General features: G+C 34.3%; 1 long non-coding RNA gene across 2 annotated transcripts; it reads left to right on the forward strand.

Moving 5' to 3' along the window:
- The first annotated feature begins 4,695 nt into the window (after nt 1-4,695).
- LOC138696125 (uncharacterized) lies at nt 4,696-10,447 on the forward strand. 2 transcript variants are annotated; one of them, XR_011331246.1, is made up of 4 exons: nt 4,696-4,714; nt 4,818-4,911; nt 9,332-9,482; nt 10,329-10,447. It is a non-coding gene; the product is annotated as an uncharacterized lncRNA (long non-coding RNA). The 2 variants fall into 2 exon arrangements; XR_011331245.1 differs by lacking the exon at nt 4,696-4,714 and having other exon boundaries at nt 4,800-4,911.
- The last annotated feature ends 231 nt before the right edge of the window (nt 10,448-10,678 follow it).

The raw sequence follows: 10,678 nt of genomic DNA on the forward strand, positions 1-10,678 counted from the left end.
TTTTCTATTGATTGAGCTTTATCTTAAGGAATTATAATATACAGTTGTGAAATTATAAGCTGTCATTTCTGTATACTCTGAGTGTGGACACGGTGTATACATTAATAGTTATTTACGTAACTAGGGCAGAAAGTGATACTTTCGTGTACGAGTGAGACGTTTGCTCGAGTCCGGAATTTCGAAACGAAAGACACTTTCGTACTAGTTACGTACAATATATTTTTGGCTTAACTACATGGACTTTCTATGTGAATTAATATTAACCTATTAAATAATCACAGACTATTGAGATTTTTGTTGGCTAGGAGTCACGGCTTTCTAATACATTGTCTTTATAGCAGGTCTAGTTATAACGTCATGAATGTTGTGTAGCTATTAGTGTCGTGCAATGTTCGAACATGAGAGGGGATATCAAGATACTACGAACTTTTCCCTACTCCATAGGCATCCCAACAGTACGTGGAAGTTAAGCATGTAAACTAAAATAACCGAGTCAGTTGAAAACCGGTCAGAGGCTTTAGCTTTGTTTTCTGAACAAAAACTTGTAAAATCTGAACAAAATTCGCGACTAGCAGACGAAATTTTACGAATTGTATTAAGAGTGGCAATTTATGACGTATGTCCTTAGGTTGTTGTAGCACAGTAAAAATAAAGGTGAAATAAAATATAATTGCCTATCTATAAATCAATATTGTGTAGTCTATATCAGATGATTGGGTTGAGAGTCCGCCACTGGGATCCGAACGAAGTGCTCTATACTCTTCGATTGATATTACATCTTATGTAATGCGGCTTGCGTCCAGTGATGTCATCGTGAGTACAAATTCTCCGACGGCTGGATTAGAGTGTAGGTCCCCTGCTTTCTACTCTAAGACATTTCTCGGGATACACTGCTTCTGGAAAACAATAAGCTACCATTTGTCATTCGAATTCATTTCTTCTTATCAGAAACAACAGCGTCACTTACTAGGTTAAGTTATTGTTGTACGCTGAAGTCTTGGAACTGGTGAGAGAGAGAATTCTTTTAGTCGACTTACAGAGATATAATTTTTCAAAGGCCAGTTATTCGGCCTTATTGATGAAAAATGTGTAATAAAAATTTCTGATACGTAACAGAAACTTTTGTTAAACAGCTGTTCGATATGGACACGCTTAAAAAATTGTGCTTCAAACTAACTTTCAATATCCATAACATTGTGGATTGTTTATTATCGAAGTTAATTGTGTGTTTAATGGTTTAGATTGCAAGGTCTCCAACGAAACGAGAACATAAGCTATCAAAAATTCAAGCTTTGCTCAGGATTCAAAAATCAGTGCGTGAAATTGCTCAAATGTTGAAACTGTCTCCATGAACCGTCGTGAAATGGAAAAACAAGGAGGATGGACTAGTTTCGGAAGCAGAGAGGGCAGGAGGACCAAGTAAGGTAACATCGCAGACAAAAAGGACAATTCGACAGTGGGTTAAGGACAAAATTGGTAAAAGCACACGAATAGTGACTAAGAAACTTAACTTTTCCGAAAATTACGAATTGCAGAACAAAACTATTTCGCATAATATGATGATCCGTAGACATTGCAGACAGACAGCAGAGTGGGACCGAAGAGCTTCACACTTCAAATTCTTACTAAACAAAATCAAGACAAAGTGCAGCGGTGTGTTGACTGGCCTGGAAATTCACCTGACTTGAATTCTGTGGAGCATATGTGGAGCAGGTTATAGGGTAACGTGTTTCGAGCCCGTAGACCGAGAAACCGTGTTGACTTGGTGATCCATGTGCAGGGAGAGTGGAACTCCGTAAATCCGGAGGACACATGCAAACTCATCGAGAGTTTTACGAGGCGTGTGAAACAATGTCATGAGCGAAATGGAAATCACACCGATTATTAGGAACAATTAACCTAAGTACAATTTAAATATACTGTAGTGTTGTTTTAAATTCCTATACGCGTATGTAAAGAAAATACATGAAGAAATAAAAATTTATCTGTAACAGAAACTTTTGTTACACCGCGTATTCTATTTCTTCAAGCATCAAAATTTAGGAGCCTGATTAAACAATGAATAAACTATTATACCGAAACAAGAGAAGCTACATAGTGCCTTCACAGTCTGTTATATACAGTCACGAAGCTTGAGTTGTTGAGGGTACCAGGAATAATAGACTGCCGGTATTACTCCGCACTGTCTGTAATGAGGCGATAGTAGCGATCCTAGTGGTTAGTAACTATCTATGGATGCATATTCCCTAGTATTGAGCTTCGTGACTGTATATACTATACCGTGGTTCTTAGCAACGACATGCAAATGTTTCTTATAACGGTCATTTTTACTTACAAAAGAAATAGGTCTAAAATATTTTAATTAGTTATAATATTAGAAAGAATATATAAGAAAGCTTCGAGCTGATTTGGATACATATTGATAATGAATGAGGAAAGATGGCCAAAGAAATTTTTTCACTGGATACCACTTTATAGACAAAAACGTGGCAGACCAAGAAGATCGTGGTATGATACAGTAGTATCAGAGGGACTGTGTCTGCATATGGTCTGCAAGAAGATGACGTACGAGACCGAGAGAGAGGCGTTTCGGAATTGGAAGATGGCGTTAGCTGTAAACCTACTAGTCTGACCAGATTTCCGGGAACAGTTCCCGGTTTTAAGCTGCTGCCCCCGGGTAGCAAATGTTCCCGTTTTTGTCCCCTGAAATTAATTTTGTCCCCAGAAGCCATAATTTTGTTTCAATAATTTTTACTGGATCTGCTGAAAATCATGTAGGCCTACATTTCTGAACGGTTTTCAGTATGAGAACCACCCACCACAGTATGAAATATTCTGCACTCTTTGAGAAGAACACAGCATCTTTGTATTTGGTCATCTCAGCATTCGCGTTGCACGGAAGCGTTAGAACTCCCGCAGCGTCAATTTTTATGTATTTCAAAAAAAGAAGAAAAGTAATTTTGTGACATATCAACAGGTGAAAAGTGGTATGATGTTTTTCAACATTAAAAAAAAATCCATTCCATTTGGAAAGCTTCTCAAAATAGTGTCATTAATCATGTGTCATCCAGGCATAATTAATGTGCTGAAAGATTTTTTTCTCTACAATCGGTTGAGAAGCTTTTGTCATCCAGTCTGCTGTCAAAAAATCTTAAAGTTACAATTTATAAAACAGTTATATTACCGGTTGTTCTGTATGGTTGTGAAACTTGCACTCTTACTTTGAGGAACAGATTAAGGGTGTTTGAGAATAAGGTTGTTAGGAAAATATTTGAGGCTAAAAGAGATAAAGTTACAGGAGAATGGAGAAAGTTACACAACGCAGAACTGCGTGCATTTTATTCATAACCCGACATAATTAGGAACATTAAATCCAGACGTTTCAGATGGGCAGGGCATGTAGCACGTATGGTTGAATCCAGAAATGCATATAGAATGTTAGTTGTGAGGCCGGAGGGAAAAAGATCTTTGGGGAGGCTGAGACGTAGATGGAAGGATAATATTAAAATGGATTTGAGGAGGTGGGATATTTTATTTATTTATTTATTTATTTATTTATTTATTTATTTATTTATTTATTTATTTATTTATTTATTTATTTATTTATTTATTCATTTGTTGATGAACATAACAGGCAAAGCCCAATTACAATGTTCACGACTAACAAATTAATTGATAAAACATAAACAAGAAAAAGGAAACGATAGAGACTGGATTAATCTTGCATAGAATAGGAACCGATGGCGGGCTTATGTGAGGGAGGCAATGAACCTGCGGTTTTCTTAAAAGCCATTTGTAAGTAAGTAAATGAACTAAATCTGGTCTGATGAAAAGTCAAGATTGAAAGTTGAAACAGTTACAGCTTTGTTACAAGTGAAAACAAAGTTTCATTTCTAATTTGAAGAACTTAGTGTGAAGCTGTATGGGAATGAACAGATCCTTAAAAATATACATTCTTCAGACAAGTACTTGCATAATGTATATTATAGAGTTCAATGTGTACAATATTATGCGAAAGACTTCCATGCATGCGTCAGTACTGAAACTGAATTCTTAGTGGCTATAAATATGTATAGGAATTTCGTGTGTTTATGCATTTAATTAAAAAAGTTAAGAGACTCTACATATTTAGTGTGCAAAGTTCTATCATTGTATTTACTGTTACATGAATTTTGTACAACGTTTCAATGGAGAGTGCCTAGGTAAGCGTTTATGGTTTTTCTTGAAATTACCGATGTCCCTTGCTGGACCACAAAAAATCTGGTCAGCCGCCGCCGCCGCCACCCCCGCTACTACTACTACTACTACTACTACTACTAGAATTAAATTAAATGGCAATAGGCCTATAGGCTACTGTAACGTTCTTTCTTAGCTACAAATTCTATTGCGATACAATTTCATTGCAATAATGAAAGAATACTGAAAAGGAAATAGCATGAAGAAGTTAAGTATTTGGGGAAATTCTGCCCTATCTTGTCCACTACACACAAAACTGAACTCGGCCCTTTGGCGAGAAGTCTTGAGATAACGAGGTACGCTGAGCTTGCGTACTTGTGGTCAGTGTCTCCTGTCACGGCGCTATGTTGTATGTCACGTGAAACCTTTCCGCACTGCATTCCACCATGACCTTCCTGTGTCCAGTGTTACCTAACTCCCGACCTACACAGACAGAGTGGTCCTATATTTTACATTTCTTTACTAACTGAGCACACTTGTGAGTTGAATTATTCAAGGTCATTTCAGCATTAGAAGCGACTTTGTTACGAGAGCAAATTTTTTTATTTGCGAATCACTTTCTCCTGTTCTTATTTTAATAGATCGACTTTTGGGACTATAAAAGCTTGCAGAAGACACACTGAGACATCAGTCTTCTGCACAAAGACAGCAAACTCAGCCACCATGTATCAGCTGGTAAGCATCACTTACAAATTGTATCTAGGATATCACTCAGTCTCATAAATGGATTAGTTAAAATTGCTCTCACTTGAAGCACAGAATGATTTTCGAAGGCAATATCTTGAACTTGTATTTATCACCAAGTTTTATGAGTAACAGTAGTACATCTATTTAGCTTCATTTAAAAATTTAACAAAATGTTAGTTCCGTTAATCAGAATTACGAAATAACCAGTTAGAATTTGAGACAAAAGTCTAACTCTACCGTACATGATCTCCAAAGAAAGATTTTACATAAACTATTTCCAAATCTATTTTATGTAACAGTAACGCAGTGTTATTGAAGTTATAATCAAACACATTCCTCCAATTGATAAAATACTGATTTACATAATCAAAGTTTTAAAATTGGTTTTGCAATTCTACTCGTATGTACATAACGTTCACACCACAGTCGTTAAAATTATAAAAAATGTTAATTAATTAATTACGTTCTATTTTATTAAATCTCGTAATTCGTTCATTTTATCATGATACCTTATTTCATAAGTTTTAACAGTGTAGAATTCTTAAAACCAAAACTAGGGTCACTTATACTAGCTACAATATCTTTTATCAACAGTAATCTCACAAGAGGTTTTGATTTATCTAGAGAAATTCAAAACTATAGTGGGATTTAATTGACTATTACACGATTAGAAGAAATTATATAAAGATTATAAGAAATAAAGTAATATAATACAATAAAATATTGATTGACTTACTGAAATTATATTTTACTAATGTTAGCTTCACCAAAACGTTTGAACGGAACCGCCATTTTCAGTTGACTGTCTATGCTGTAAATAAATTACGATCGCAAAGCATGTTTTATAGTATCGTAAAGGATTTGCAGTTTGAAATTTTGGCAAACAAATAAAGAAATATTAGGGTAGTGATAAAAACAAACAAGTGCTAGGGAAGCGATAAAATTAAACAAATGCTAGGGAAGCGATAAAATTGCGCGATAAGCAGCCATGATTGGTTGAAAGATGTTCTTTCCTACAGTTTTATTGGTCAAAAGTAGTATGACGTAGTAAAAGTGTAATAGTTATTTTAAATTTGTAAGTGGTTAGTATTTGCAGATTTGATACGACTGTCAAGAAATTTAATTGTCTAGGTTTAGATGTTCATAAACTTTATTTAATTTGAAACATCCACTCGATTCTCTAGGACAGATCACATTGTACGAGTATATTAGGGTTTCACGCATAACATCAGACAACAAAGTTTTGCTTAACAATTTGACTGGTGGCTTCAAAGAAAATAACTTTCAATTTAGGAAATAAAAGTTTATAATATTGACATCAGTTCTAAGCCACCGGTGTACCTCAAGCAGTACCACGTTTTTCTACTCATCCGAGGCCGCGCTTGGGCGCGCATTCGAATCCAGCTCGGGTCATTACTTAGCTCTTCTTTTTTTTTCGAGGTTTTCCTTAAGTGTAAGACGAATTTCAGGAAATCCTTTGGCGAATCGTTGAATTCATCTCGGCAAATAACATCTCGCTGAATAATCTCGCAGTTGATAGAGCGTCATTAAATAACTTATTAAAATTTTGACACCAGTTCTTACTTTTTATCCTTTGTTACTGTATTTTATATTAAATACAATTACATGCAATAAATGCGATTTAAGACTTTCTCAAGCGTTCGACGTGATACGAAATTTGTAGCTACTTGTACCGTGTCACAGGCGGAGAAATGTCCAAATTTTAGATCTATCCATAGGCTGCATCAACAGGAAAGTCGATTCTTTATCGAGAGAAGTGAACTAATAGATTCCAATTTACGATACGTAGCTCAGAAACGTTCGATTTTTCTACAGTACATCTCCCAAACAAAAATTTCGCAGCTAATGTTACGACAGTTTCAAACTGAAAGAAAATATTTAATACATTTCTTCAGAAATTAAAAGATCTCTTTGAGATTTTTAACATATTTTCAAGACGTTTGCTTTTAAATAGTTTTCTGTTAAACGTTAGCGTTTTTTTTAACTCCTACGCTTTTACCACATCTAATCTCCAAATTTGTGTTGACTTTATAGGCCTAGTAGGCCTACTAATAATGCTTTACTTGGCATCTCGCGTGTATTATGAATTAGTAATACCTGCAAACTTTAATAATATAAAGAAAATCCAGTACACATTATTACACACAATTACTATCCTTCGTATTTGACATATATTTTGCTTTTTATCTTTGAGTTTATTAATTAGTTGCTGCCATTTGAGTAAGCATATTACTTTAATTAATAGAGAGTTAAATTTAAAGCATAAAAATTATGTTAACAGTATTGGTAAACATATTTCACTTTAGTAATGACAGTAATGGCCCAGCGTACCTGATTTATTTCTGAATAGAGGACTAAATATTTATAATCCTATTCTAGCGTATAATTTTTGTCCGACTTTCCGTCTTTAAAATATAATTTTCAAGTCTCTTTATATAATTACCACAAAAATAAACGGTACGAAAATCTCAATATTTCCATGCACTTCACTACTTTAATTTATGAAAATAATTTGTTTATAAGTTTCTGATATTTGATACTAAAATATTAAATATTTTGTTCCTTAACCTAATTTTATTACATTTCCTTACAATAACACAAACGCAAAATACGATCAAGAGCAATGAATTTTCAAAGGACGAATAAAATCACTAACATGGCTTCATTAAAAAAATAAAGGAAATTGGAAGTCACGTGTCACAGATTTACAGTATGTAAAATTATTGCTTCTGATAGACAGCACTTACGACAAAATTTACCGATCATTGTTCTTTTTACTGGACTATTTAACGACGCTGTATCAAATACAATGTTATTTAGCGTCAATGGGATTGGTGATAGCGAGGTGAGGCCGAAGATTCGTCATAAATTACCTGACTTTCGTCTTACGGTTGGGAAAACCTCGGGAAAAGCCCAATTAGGGAATCAACCCAAGCGGGAATCGAACCCGCTCCCGAACGCAACTCTGTCATTGTTAATTTGTGTATCTCATACTTGTGCATCAGCGAATTTTCTACAGTCAGATCCATGTGAAGCACAGAGATCTTGATTCAAACTTGTTCCGTTTTTGTTTACTATAGATCTCTATAATCGTTATCTTAGTGATATTCGTTAACGAGATTTGAGAACGAATTTTATACATATACAATTCTATTATTTTTACTCTTAAAAAAGGGATCTTTCACATTAAATAGCAAAACTACAGTCTTTAGGACTAGAGAACGTGTCTTGGTAATACAGAATGATTCACGAGGATTTACCGTCCCTTATGGAGCTTATTTCCTAAGACATTCTGTGCAAAAAACGTCATATAAACATTTGTTCTAGTCTCAATATTTCCAGAATTATACTAATTTAAAGTTTGTAAAATATTCTTGAGTTTTAAGGGTAAAAGAATATTACAGATAAAGAATGAACTATTCAGGGGTATCATTTCTTTAAAAAGCTACTATTCTGAAGCTAAAGATGTGTTGTGAATTCCATAGTTGCTTCGTACAGATTTTCTTTTTTTCGATTTTTAACTACAAAATTACATTTTCTTATGTATTTATCACAACAATTGTTACAAATCACGTCACTCTTGTAAATTCTTTAAGACTGTATATTAGGATGCATAATTAAACTGTAAAGAATCAAGTTTCTAAAGTTGTATGATTTGTAACATTTTTTTTTTTTTGATAAGTGCGTAAGAATGATGTAATTTTTAGTTAAAAACTGAAAAATAAAATTTGTGCAAAATAATTAATAACACATTTTTAGCTTCAGAACACCAGCCAATTAAAGACATGACACTTCTGAATAGTTCATTCTCTATTTGTAATATTTTTTTACCCTTAAAACTAAAAAGAAAAAGGTATTTTACTAACAATTTAAAATTAATGTAACTTTGAAAATTTTAAGATTAGACAAATGTTTATATGACATTTTTTAATTAGAGTGTTTTCGGAAATATGTTCCGTAGGGGACGGTAAATCCTGGTGAATTTCTCTGTAGTTCCAGCAGATAGGCTAAGTTCCTCTTCGTTGACCTTTCCTGATGACCGAAACATTGGGAATTTCTACATCGCGTTGAAATTCTGAAATCATTCTACGTAAAAAAATCGGTTTTAAGTTGCATCCTCATCCGATGTAAGTCGCAATTTGATATTTTCCCACCTATAAATCCAATCAATCTCAGTCTGATTCGAACCTATAATACTTCGGTCCAGAGACAAGTGCGGTAACCATCGAGGACGTCTTTGGCTGCAGTGTATCTGGAGTGAATTCAAAATTCGTCATTGAAATAAAAATATACTACAATTAACACTGCAAACTAGACGCCTGTTATTTACCGCACATTGACTCATCTCGTTTCATTCGTCCGCTGTATACCAATCTCTTCGTTTCAGCTTCTTGTCGTTCTGGCCCTCATCGCCGTGGCCGCCGCCCAGTACCCCTACTATTCGGGATACTACGGCTCCGGCTACTACGGCTCTGGCTACTACGGCGGCGTCCCTGCCTACGGCTACTCCGCTCTGGGCTACTATGGCCGCTAAGAGGGTAAGTGAGCACTGCTATTTTATAGTATTTGGCCATTACGATTACCTTACGTCTACGTCTAAATGCAATGGTACTTGGCAGCGTTTTCAAGTGGCGCTGCTTTGTGGTCTAAACTTACTAGCAATTAGCACAACTTTTGATCTTTTGACAAATTAACCGGGAAAATTTCTCTTTCCTCCATTTAATTTATGCCCATAAAAAGAATTGAGTTTTTATTCTAAGCATGAAAAGTACCAACATTTACTTTTGTATATTCATATAAATGTAATCTCCTTGTTTTAAATAAAAATATCTTAAGCTCATTAAACATTCTATAAACAATACCTGTGCAAGTTTATGGAGAAATAGTAATTTATCACCTTATTCCTCTTCTCGCACTGCTTATAGGCTATAACACGTCTTTATCATTTCATAAACCGGAATGTTTTGTATATGTGGAAATAATCACTCTAAAATGCAGAAGAAAGTATAAATTAGACAGCAGAAACATTGGTGTGTCCATCAGATGGCATTTATATTATTTAAACATGTACCAAACCCCTTGTACCATTTAAACTTGTGGTATTCAATAATATTGTAACGCTAACAGTGAAATTCATTACAATGAATGAGCAGTGATAAATATGGACCTTAAAACATATAGCACTGCCTTTTCATTGACTTACGATACTCATCTGAATTCCAAAGAAACGACAATTTGCTGTTTTAGAACTGGATAACTCATTAATATTCATGACCAGATTAATTTTGATCCAGTATTTAATGTAGACGTTTATATAGCATTTAAGCTATGGTTTTGTTAATATTACATCATATTAATTCTGTTTTCTTTCTCTTTCTTTTCAGAGATTTGCTGTCTTCTTTCTGTCCACTATGTAAATTCTTCAACATCTAATTGCAGTCTGTGTATTTTTTGTGTAATCTATCAAAATTAATAAATTTCTTTATCACATTGTAAAATAAAATTGAGCGACTGTTATTCAAATTTTCCACACCTTTCTATCACATTCCTTTCATCCGCTGGCAAACGTGTATCCAATCAATGAGAATGGAGACAATAGCTATTCATGATATGATACGAGTTTTATATTCTTCAAAATACGACGGACTACAGAATATAGATTTTGTTGAACAGCAACATCGTATGTCAAAAAATTCACTGTTACAGGAGAGTAAAAAAATTGAATATCTTGAAA

Source organism: Periplaneta americana, chromosome 3, assembly GCF_040183065.1.
Source record: "Periplaneta americana isolate PAMFEO1 chromosome 3, P.americana_PAMFEO1_priV1, whole genome shotgun sequence".
NCBI lineage: Eukaryota > Metazoa > Arthropoda > Insecta > Blattodea > Blattidae > Periplaneta > Periplaneta americana.